At 32.7% G+C, this 10,729-nt stretch overlaps 1 protein-coding gene across 1 annotated transcript in view; it reads left to right on the top strand.

Annotated features, from left to right (window-relative positions):
• Positions 1-1,667: 1,667 nt before the first annotated feature.
• CRISP1 (cysteine rich secretory protein 1) overlaps positions 1,668-10,729 on the top strand; it is a 36,359-nt gene continuing 27,297 nt past the window's right edge. Inside the window, exon 1 of the mRNA XM_008065154.1 lies at positions 1,668-1,717. The gene's annotated coding sequence lies outside the window, so the exon portion shown is untranslated. The remainder of the gene's footprint in view (positions 1,718-10,729) is intronic.

Genomic DNA, 10,729 nt, shown 5'->3' with positions numbered 1-10,729 from the left:
AAGACATCAGTGATATAAATACAGACAGCATTGTGTTGGGTAGAGCAGTGCCAGAAATTGACAGAACCAACAGATAAAACCAAAGCAATTAAGTTTCCATAAACATTTGACTTGGTGTTGAATCAACACTCTTCTTTATAAGCAGCAGTGTAGCAAGAAATAAATGACAATCATACATTTTCAATATATAAACCATGCTGGTTTTGTTAAGTAAATAATTCTTTCCATCTTTCTTTTTACAATGTGAGGGGGATGGTATTTCCTCAATAATTTGTGAGTTTTACTTCCAAGATCATGTAAAATTTCCTGCCTGAAAATGTTATAGAATTTACAGATATAGTTTGGTATGTTTTCAGTCTGCTTTTAAAGAAAACATTCTGTGGTTATAAATGAGCAATTTTGAGTGCTATTTAGTTCTCCTTTCTTGCAGGCTGTTTTCTGGTAATTCATTATAAACTCTTCAGCAAGGTCAAAAAACTACTGTCATAAGAGTTTCCAATCTTACCATTAATTTTTATTTTCTAACCACCATTCCAAAACTAACACACACAAAAACTCATACTACACAGGTCTTACCTTATTTTTATTGTTTCTTTTAGATAATTCAATTGACCTTGTTCTCAGGAAAGATCTGAGGAAAATATTTTTATTAAATAATGTCTTCTTCCTTCCAAGGAACAAGGTCTTAGTGCACAATTTGTAAAAAAAAGATACCAGCAAGTCATGTAAACAGATACTTCAGTATGTGGCCATGTACTCACATGTACAAACATTTCTCAAGTTTTCAAAATAATAAGTTAAACCAAAAACATCTGATATATCTAATTTCAGAGTAATATTTCTACTCTCATATATGATTTCTATGTGATATGTTCTTCTTTGTTTTAAATGTTATATTTATTTATCATCTAAGTTAAAAGGCATCTAGAATATTTAGTATTTATTTTAATATTTAGTATAATAGTGTTTAGTATTTCCAGACTCCTCAAAGTAGTTACTTCCACATCACTTCTGGACAAATCTGTATTAAAATGTTCCCATATTGCAGATTATTTTTCTGTTAAACAGACAGTTCCTTAGGAAAAGGGACTATTTATCTTGTCATTCCCAGAACCTCTCCGAGTGTGTGATACTTGATAGCACAATTGCCATACATGCCCTGCATGTACTACATGACAGGTGCTCGATTGCAAAATCCATGAGATTGTGCAATTTACATGTTTGGCTATTCTGTGTATTCTCAGCATCTAGAAGAGGGCATGAATCATATTAACACCTTAATAAGTATTTATTGAATGAACAAATGAATTTAATAAAGCTGATAGTTTGCTGTTTTTTTCTCTAAAGTCACTTTCCCTTTCAGTGTTCTTGTTGTCTGGTTGTGACTCTGCTGAATCATGCAGTTAATCTTTGCAGCTTGTTCCCAAGTTTAAGATTGGTGAGGTTCATTGATAACATTACCTGGGTTATAAACTAGAGATGTACCCATAATCATGATTTGTAATCTTCACAAGACTAGATTTGTTCTGATTATCATGTATTCATGCCCAATGCTTGCTGTAAATTTCTTGATTTGTTGTAAGCAATTTTTTTGTACTGACTGCCTCATTGAGCAAATCTCCCCTACGGAGGGTCATTTAAAGGCAAGAGGACACTATATACACTATAAAGACCTGGTTCTCATCAGGACACAAATTTACAAGCTGAGTGGATTTGGGTAAGTAATACAGTGTCTTTGTCAGTTTCCCTACTTGAAAATGATATTAATAAGTGACTAGCTAATAGCATTGTTATAATGTTAAGTAAGAACCTGCATACAAAACTTTGTTCTAATACTATTTTAATCTAAAAGTAAATACCATTTTTCTCACTTTTAATAAAGGGATTTATAAACTAAGATATACTATACAAATGCAAAGTAATATTTGTTGAGTTCTTTCTCATAAACTTCTTTGGGCAGAACTTGAAAGAATCATTTTTCATGTTGGGCCAATTACCATGTTTATATAGATCTGAAAGTGCCAAAGTAAGCATCTTTTATTTCATGACTATTAAAAATGCTGCCAAAAACAACCAGTCAGTAGAAGGGTCCATTTTCAAAGAGGTAGTGGCCCTCTGTTTCTTTTATAACTGAAGGCAGTCCAATTTTAAATTTTATTTTGGGGGCATTGCTAGACATTTCTTGGATAATGGGGATAAAATATTTTGCTTTACAAGGATTGTAAGTCAGCCTCTATAAGAGCCAGGGCAGCTTGAAGGATAAATTGAGAACTCAATGGGGTGAGTGTAGGGGGCTTTTTAAGCTATCCAAATTCCTTTTTGCAAGTTTTCCACTTGTCAGTCTTCAATCTTGTTTCATGTCTTCATGCTAGGTTCCAGACTCCATAAATCACACAGTGTTGTGCCCCACCTGATCCCTCCACAACTTTCCTCAACAACTTTCTTTTGGGCCTTGTCTTCTCCCTTACGCTCACCCCAATTTTTTTCTCCATCCAATTAATTCCCCTTATTCTGTGAACAATTCTCCTGGTCTCTGCTTTCGGAAAATATTGCTTTTAGTAATATAAACCAAAGCTACCACCAGTAGCCTTCCTCTCATTTTCACAGGGACCTTTTACATAAAATGCAATGGATCAAATTGACTCTAATGAGAGAAAATAATTAGACAAGAGAAGTGTTTGGAAGAAATGTGACTTCCCCTTTTATCAGATCGTCATCAAACAGTTGGAATCTGTGATACAAATATAAAATAGTTTTCACATTTAGATCTGTGATAAATAAGGTAGTACTTGTATCAAAATCTGTGGCTCACATAAAGATAATTTTTGCTTATAGTGAGAAGTTGAGATCAAAATCCGTATTTTTCCTCTGTTAGATATTTCATTGACCTCATGCATTTTATAAAAATAAGCATCCTTTTCCCATTCAATTGCATTCAAGACTTTGTCATAAGTTAGGCAGCTGTGTATGTGAATCTGTTACGATATTACAGAATATTCCCGTGGTCCATTTATATATACTTGTGTCACTAGTATTCTGTTTAATTGCTTCAGCATTCTAATAAGTTGTGATATTTGGTAGTGAAAATTCTCCAACTTTGTTCTTCTTCAACATTTTATCAATATTGAATCTATGTTCTAGAAGGAAACACCTTTATGATCCATCAATAACCAAATTTCTCATATAGAACACACACACACACACACACACACACACACACACACACACACACACACACACGCATTAACCAGACTTATTTTAATTGAGAACTTTTGTTCAACAAAAGATACAATTAACAGAGTAGTTCAAAGAACAAACTACAGACTAAGAGATGGTTGTTGTAATACATTTGACAAATGGCTCATCCAGAACATAGAGAATTCATACAAACCAATAAGAAAAAGACAGTCAACCTAATTACAACAATGGACAAAAGATTGAGCAGAGACTACATAAAAGATGGCATCAAAGTGGCTGATAAACATATGAAAATGCACCTAATGTTATTAGTCATAAAGCAAATATAAATTTAAAACTGCAATGAAATAGTATTACCCAAACATGATGACAGTAATGGGTGAGGAAGCTGGTGGAAGCCTGATTTCATAAAACCCTTTTGGAAAAATATTTGACAATTTTTATTAAAAGAAAACACATGAATACCATATGACCCAGTAATTCCACCTTAAGATAATATTTTAAAAAGTGAATAACACTGTCTGTTAAAGGTATATAGAGAGAATGTTCACAGAAGTTTTATTCATAATAGTTCCAAACAAAATAACTAAAATGCTATGAACAACAGAATGTGTAAATAAATTATGCCATGTGTATACAGTGGACTAGTACACAGCTTTTAATAAACACAAACTTATTCACATACAACATGGATAAAACTCATAGACATATTAACTGAAAGAGATTAGATGCTAAAATACATATTTTACTTATGCAAATCTAACCTGTAGTTATGAAAATCAGGGAAGATATTTCATTTGGGGACTTCAGACAGAAAAGATGCACAAGGGATCTTCTTGGGTATTGGAAATGCAGTCTATATACTGATTTTGGTAGTGGTTGCACTGGTATGCATATAATTACAAATTAATTAAACTGTACCCTTAATATTTGTATGCTTTATTATATGTAAGTTATACCTTAGCAACTTTTTAAATTAACAATTAGTAGATTCACTGAAGTGAAAAAGATAGAAGATATATTACTTGTAGAGTTCATTCTTATCAATTCTTTGATTAAAGAAGGGACTGTTCTTCATGTAAGTGTTTTCTGAGAAGGTCATGGTCTAACAATTTGATATATGAGAGTGTATTCCCCGGGCATGCCCATAGGGCTATTCCCAATTCTCCTCAGTCTTTTCCCTCATCTTTGATCTTTCCTTTCACACAATATTAACTTTTAGGTCTTCATGGTTTGCTAATTTGTCAGTAAGAAACACAATCTGAAACCAAGGGTAAATTAATAAATTTAAGTAGTTCAGTATTTCATGTTTCTGGAATTAGTATCTAAAAATGATTTAAGAGGAGTGACTTAAAATTGCCATTTGTGTGTAAAGTAATTGTGTCAAGAATGAACTGATGCTGACACCAATGAGGTGGTGATTTCTTCTTTCTTCTATAATACTTCTGTTCACAAGAGCTACTTTTATTTGAGTTCAAACAACTGCGCAATTCTTTGATTGTCCTACTTAATTCCTAGATTTGCAGCCCTCCATTCAATGGAGAATTATTTTACCCACCTGGAGGCATAGCCCTTGTCTTACCCTAAGAATTATCTTGCCCGAATGCTCCAGTGAATAAGCCTCAGTCTGAACCCACAGGGTCTCTTACCCTGGGCCCACTTGTATTTTCACCTCCACAATCTCAATTCAACCTCTGAGCCATACTTTCAAATTCTAATTTTTATGTTTGCATCTTTGTTACATCAGCAGGATTTACTGTTTGCCAAAATCTCTGCCAATTGCCTCAAGTTTTCCATTCCTTCATTCCCCACTCTCTGATTTGCAATTTTGAGTTGTACTTCCTAGGACTCGACTAGATTCCAAAGTCCGCACTAGCATAATTCTGGGCCAAAAAAGAAACCTTCATGATGGCTTGGATTCAATCCTCATTCTAAAATGTTTAATATACTTATGTCTAATTATTAACTAGTACCTTAATATTTTGACTCAGTTGCCCCTAAAGGCTATTTAAACCTTAAGCAAACAAAAGCAATCTTTCTATTCTCTTTGTAGCATCTGTTCCCTGAGACGTTTTAGCTTCAGGGTACACAGTCTATCTAATCATAGCCTGCAAGTTAAAACTTGGCCTCAAAAATTTAAGAGTCCTTCTTAGCAGTTTCCCTTCAGTTTAGTTGCCCTAAACTTTAATGGATCAGAATTATTTGGACAATACAAAACATGCTAAGATAATCATAATACCAATGGACATCAATTGTCTTATAATCACTCTAAAGAGTTTGTGATAAATTTTCTTGTGTTTATCTTTAATACTTGCACAGAATACAGATCCTGCCATTAAATAATCTACACAAAGTATTGTAGCAAATACCTCATGCATTTTATATCATAAAACAAGGATTTTTCACACATTTGTGAGAAGAAAATTATTAACTGTGTTATGTAAGAGATCCAGATTATGTGTATATATACTTCCTTTTTTTTTTTTTTTTTTTTTTGAGTTGGATTCCCACTGTGTCACCTAGACTGGAGTGCTGTGGCATGCTCTTGGAAACCGCAGCCTCCACTTGCTGGGCTCTGGTGATCCTTCCGCCTCAGCCTTCCAAGTAGCCAGAACTACAGGTGTGCGCTACCACGCCTGGCTAATTTTTGATTTATTGTAGAGATGAGGTCTTGCCAAGTTGCCTGGATGGGTCTCAAACCCGTGGGCTAAGACAATCCACTCGCCTCGGTCTCCCAAAGTGCTGGGATTACAGGCTGAGCCACTGAGCCCAGCCATGTGTATATATATATTTATAATATATGTTTTCAAAGGCCTTCTGTTATAATTAATTAGTGTATTTATAAAATATATTATGCTTTCATATTTGGATTTGTAAGCAAATTGCAACATTCTGAAAAGAATAATATTGCTTAACTTTAAAGAATTGGTTGTTTCACGTAGTCCTATGAATTTGATCTTTACATCCAACATATTAGATTTCATTGTAAACATAATAAGGTTGATTTTCAGAGAATATGTGGGTTTAGCAATGTCATAGATAATACTATAATCTAGGACAAAATTATTTTAAGTTTAGGATCAGTATGACTTATATTATAGTACACGGCATTGAATTAACAGGTTGTGTATGTGGTGGAGATGTGGATGTGTGTTTTGGCTCCTAATATTGGAAGTAGCTAATTTTTTTAATTGCACAAAAATAAATTCATTTACTAAATATCTATTAAGCATCTATTTTGTATTATATGTGCTTACAAGTAAAATTAAATTTATAGTACTCTATTGAAATGTAAGCAAATTTCAATTAATTTTCAGTTCTAGAACTCAAACTCTATGGTAATTTATTTTTTAAAAGACTAAAAATAATATGGGCATTTGTGCCAATATAGTCACAATAGCATTTCTTTGGGAAAAAAATCATCAGTAGGTTAAAAATCAAACTTTAGCCAAAAATCTTAAGTAAATTACAAGTTATTCACATTTTCAAAATAATGTATATGTAATAACAATCAAAGCTCTGGGAAAAATAGCACACAGCATTTTAGATAAATTATGTTTCATATATGAATTCAACTAAGTACTGTATTTGTATGTAAGATTAAAGAAAGATCTGAAAGACAAAATCTAAATTACCAAGATCAGTTTTTGGCTGGTGTAATACAGGTAAAAATTTTTTGGTATTTTTTAAACATTTTATAATAGTTATTTTTGTTAATGTATAATGAAAGCACACATAAGTATACACCCATTAAACATTATAACAACCAAGATGATAAGCACACATCACATTCCCAAAAAAAGTCCTTCAGAAAATGCAACAGAAGAAATTATAAGCAGCCTCATAATGAGGACAAATGTGAATAATAACATTTTCACTATGTGTATACATATATATATTTATGCATACATATACTAAACATATGTAGCTAGGGATAATGTATATGTATAATAGCATACATGTGTTTGTGTGTGTGTGTATATATATATGAAAATATATGTGGGCATATATGCTAATGTGTGGGTACATATCAATACACTGTGTGTCAGAAACTCCTTTTTTTACTGATACACAATATTTGTACATATTAATAGGACATATGTGATACTTTGTTATATCTAAAGACTGTGTAATGATCAAGTCAGGGTATTTGGGGTGTCCATCACCTCAAGTATTTATCATTTCCATATGTTGAGAACACGTCAAGTCCTCTCTTCTACCAAGTTTGAAATATGCAATACACTGTTGTTAACTTTAGTCACCCTACTCTGCTACTGAGCATTAGAACTTACTCCTTTTATGTAACTGTACAATTCTATTTATTAATCAACATCTCTTTTTTCTGCCCCCTCTGCCTCATACACTCCCTTTGCTGACTCTTGTTTTTAATCATTCTACTCTCAACCTCTATGAGATCAACTTTTTCAGCTTCCATATATGAGTGAGAACATGCAATATTTGTCTGTCTTTGCCTAGTTTATTTCACTTAACATAAATGAACTTTCAGCTCTGTCCATATTGCTACAAATGACACAATTTCATTCTTTTTTATGACCAAATAATATTTCATTGTGTATATATACCACATTTTTTTTTTATCCACCCCTCTACTGGTGTACACTTAGGTTGATTCCATATACTTGCTTTTGTGAATAATGCTGCAATAAAAATGAAAGTGTAGATATTCCTTTAATTTACTGATTTCTTTCTTTTGGATAAATACCTAGAAGTAGGATTGGTCAATCATATGATATTTCTACTTTTAGGTTTTTTAAAAAAATATCCATATGTTTTCCGTAGTGGCTGTACTAATTTATATTCCCACCAACAGTGTCCAAGGGTTCTTCTTTCTCCACATCTTCGCCAGCATTCTTTATTGCCTGCTTTTGAATAAAAGTCATTCTAAGTGGAGTAAGATGATAACTCATTGTTGTTTTGATTTGTTTCCCTGATGATGGTGTTGTTGAGCTTTTTTTCATATACCTGGTGGCCATTTGTAAGTCTTCTTTTGAGAAATGTCAATTGATGCTCTTTGCCTACTTTTTAATGAGATTATTTGTTTTTTACACTTTAACTGTTTGAGTTCTTTGCATATTTTGGACATTAGTTTCTTTTCAGATGAATAGTTTGGAAATATTAACTCCCATATAACAGATTATCTTTCACTCTGTTGATAGTTTCCTTTGATGTGCAAAAGCTTTTAGTTTAATATAGTCCCGTTCACCTATCTTTGTTCCCTGTGATTTTGAGATCTTAGTTATAAAATCTTTGCCTAGATTAATGTCCTGAGGTGCTTCCTCTATGTTTTCTTCCAGTAGTTTTACAGATTTAGGTCTTATATTTAGGTCTTTAATCAATCTCGATTGGCTTTTGGACATTGTAGGAGATAGAAGTTCACTTTTTTTTTTTTTTTTTTTTGCATATGGGTATTCAATTTTTCCAGCACCATTTAATGAAAAGAATGCCCTTTTCTTAATGTATACTCTTGGCACCTTTGTTGAAAATAGTTGGCTGTAAATATAAGGATTTACTCTGGGTTTTCTATTCTGTTCTATTGGTCTATGTATCTGTTTTGTTGTTGTTGCTGTTGTTGTTGTTGTTGTTGTTTTACCAGTATCATGCTGTTTAGTTACCACAACCTAGTGATGCTAACCAAGTAATGTGATGTCTCCAGCTATGTCCGATTTGCCCAGGATCACTTTAGCTATTTGCATGATTTTTTTGTTCCATATTTAGAAATATTTTCTGTTTCTGTGAAAAAATGACATTGGTATTTTGATTGAGTTTGCATTGAATCTGTAGATTTATTTGGACACTACGATCATATTAATGATATTAATTCTTCTGATTCATGAGCGTTGGATGTCTTTCCATTTGTTTGTGTCCTCTTTGATTTCTTTTATCAGTATTTTGTCATTTTTCTTTTAGAGGCTTTTTACCTCTTAGGTTAAACTTGCTCCTAGTATTTTATTTGAAACACTACTGGATTTCCTATGTTGATTTTATATCCTCCAAAATTATTGAATTTACTTATCAAATCTAAGGATTTTTTGGTGGCATCTTTAGGTTTGTTTAGATATAAGGCAATATCTATACAAAGACATAGAGAATGATATCATGGACACTGGAGACACAGAAGGGGTAGGGGAAAGTGGCTGAGGGTCAAAAACTCACCTATCAGGTACACTGTGCACACTGATGGGTGGGAATGTGGGGGGTGGGCACACGTAAAGCCCAGACCAAAGCTATTTGTAAACTTCAAAGCTATTGAAAAAAACAGACATATCATCTGCAAATAGGGAAAATTTGCCTTTTTTTCTCATTTGAATGTCTTTTTTTTTAATATCACATGATTGCTCTGGCTAGGGTGTTCAATGCTACATAGGAGTGGTGAATGTGGGCATACTTTTCAAGTCCCAGTTCTTAGAAGAAAGGTTTTTAGCTTTTCCCCATTCATATAGTTGTGAATTTGATTTGTTCTTGTTTCTAGTGCTTGAGATGTATTTTGAAGTTGCTTATCTAAAATGTTTCTGCTTATTTCCTGTTTTTTATTGCTATGAATTTCCCTCTAAGCACTATTTTTTGCTATATATTAAGGGTTTGGTATGCTGCATTTTGATTTTTATTTGTTTCAAGACTTTGTTTTATTTCCTCCTTACTTTCTTCTTTAACCTGATGATCATTCAGGAGCATGTTCAATTTACATGTAATCATACGCTTCCAAAGTTTTTTTGTTATTGATTTTTACTTTTATTACATTGTGGCATGAGAAGATACTTAATATGACCTTAATTTTAAAAATTTGTTAAGACTTGTTTTGTGTCCTAACATGTGATCTATTCCAGAAAATATTCATGTTCTGATGAAAGGAATGTGTATTCTGTATCTGTTGCATAAAATATTCTGTAAAGTCTGTTAGGTGCATTTGATCCACTATGATGCTGGAGAAGATATGGCGAAAAGGGAACACTTCTACACTGTTGGTAGGAGTGTAAACAAGTATAGCCTCTGTGCAATTTAAATTCAATGTTGCTTTATTAATTTTCTGTCTAGATGATGGCTCTAATGCTAACAGTGGAATGTTGAAGTTCTCAGCTATTATTGTATGGGGGTTTATATCATTTTTTAGATAAAATATTATTTCTTTTGTATATCTGGATACTCTAGTTTTGGGTGCATATGTTTAGAGTTATTACATCCTCCTGCTGAATTGATTCTTTTGTCATTAGATAATGACTTTATTTGTCTCTTTTTATTGTTTTTTACTTTAAGTCTATTTTAGCTGAGGTAAGTATAGTGATTCCAGCTTGTTTTTGTTTTGTTTTTGTTTTCATGCAGTATCTTTTTTATTTCCTTTTACTTTCAGTCTTTATAGGTGAGAGGAGTTTCTTATAGGTAGCAAATTGTCGGGTGATGTTTTTAATCCTGTTAGCATGCCTATGTATTTATTTGTTTGTTTGTTTATAATCTTTTTTTTTTTTTTTTTTTGAGTTGGAGTCTCACTCTGTTGCCCAGACTGGAGTGCAGTGGC

The sequence above is a fragment of the Carlito syrichta genome, unplaced genomic scaffold, assembly GCF_000164805.1.
Source record: "Carlito syrichta isolate Samal-C Ts95f unplaced genomic scaffold, Tarsius_syrichta-2.0.1 Scaffold308165, whole genome shotgun sequence".
NCBI classification, from domain to species: Eukaryota; Metazoa; Chordata; class Mammalia; order Primates; family Tarsiidae; genus Carlito; species Carlito syrichta.
Note: the sequence above shows the minus strand (reverse complement) of the source record. Positions and strands in the feature narration are given on the sequence as shown.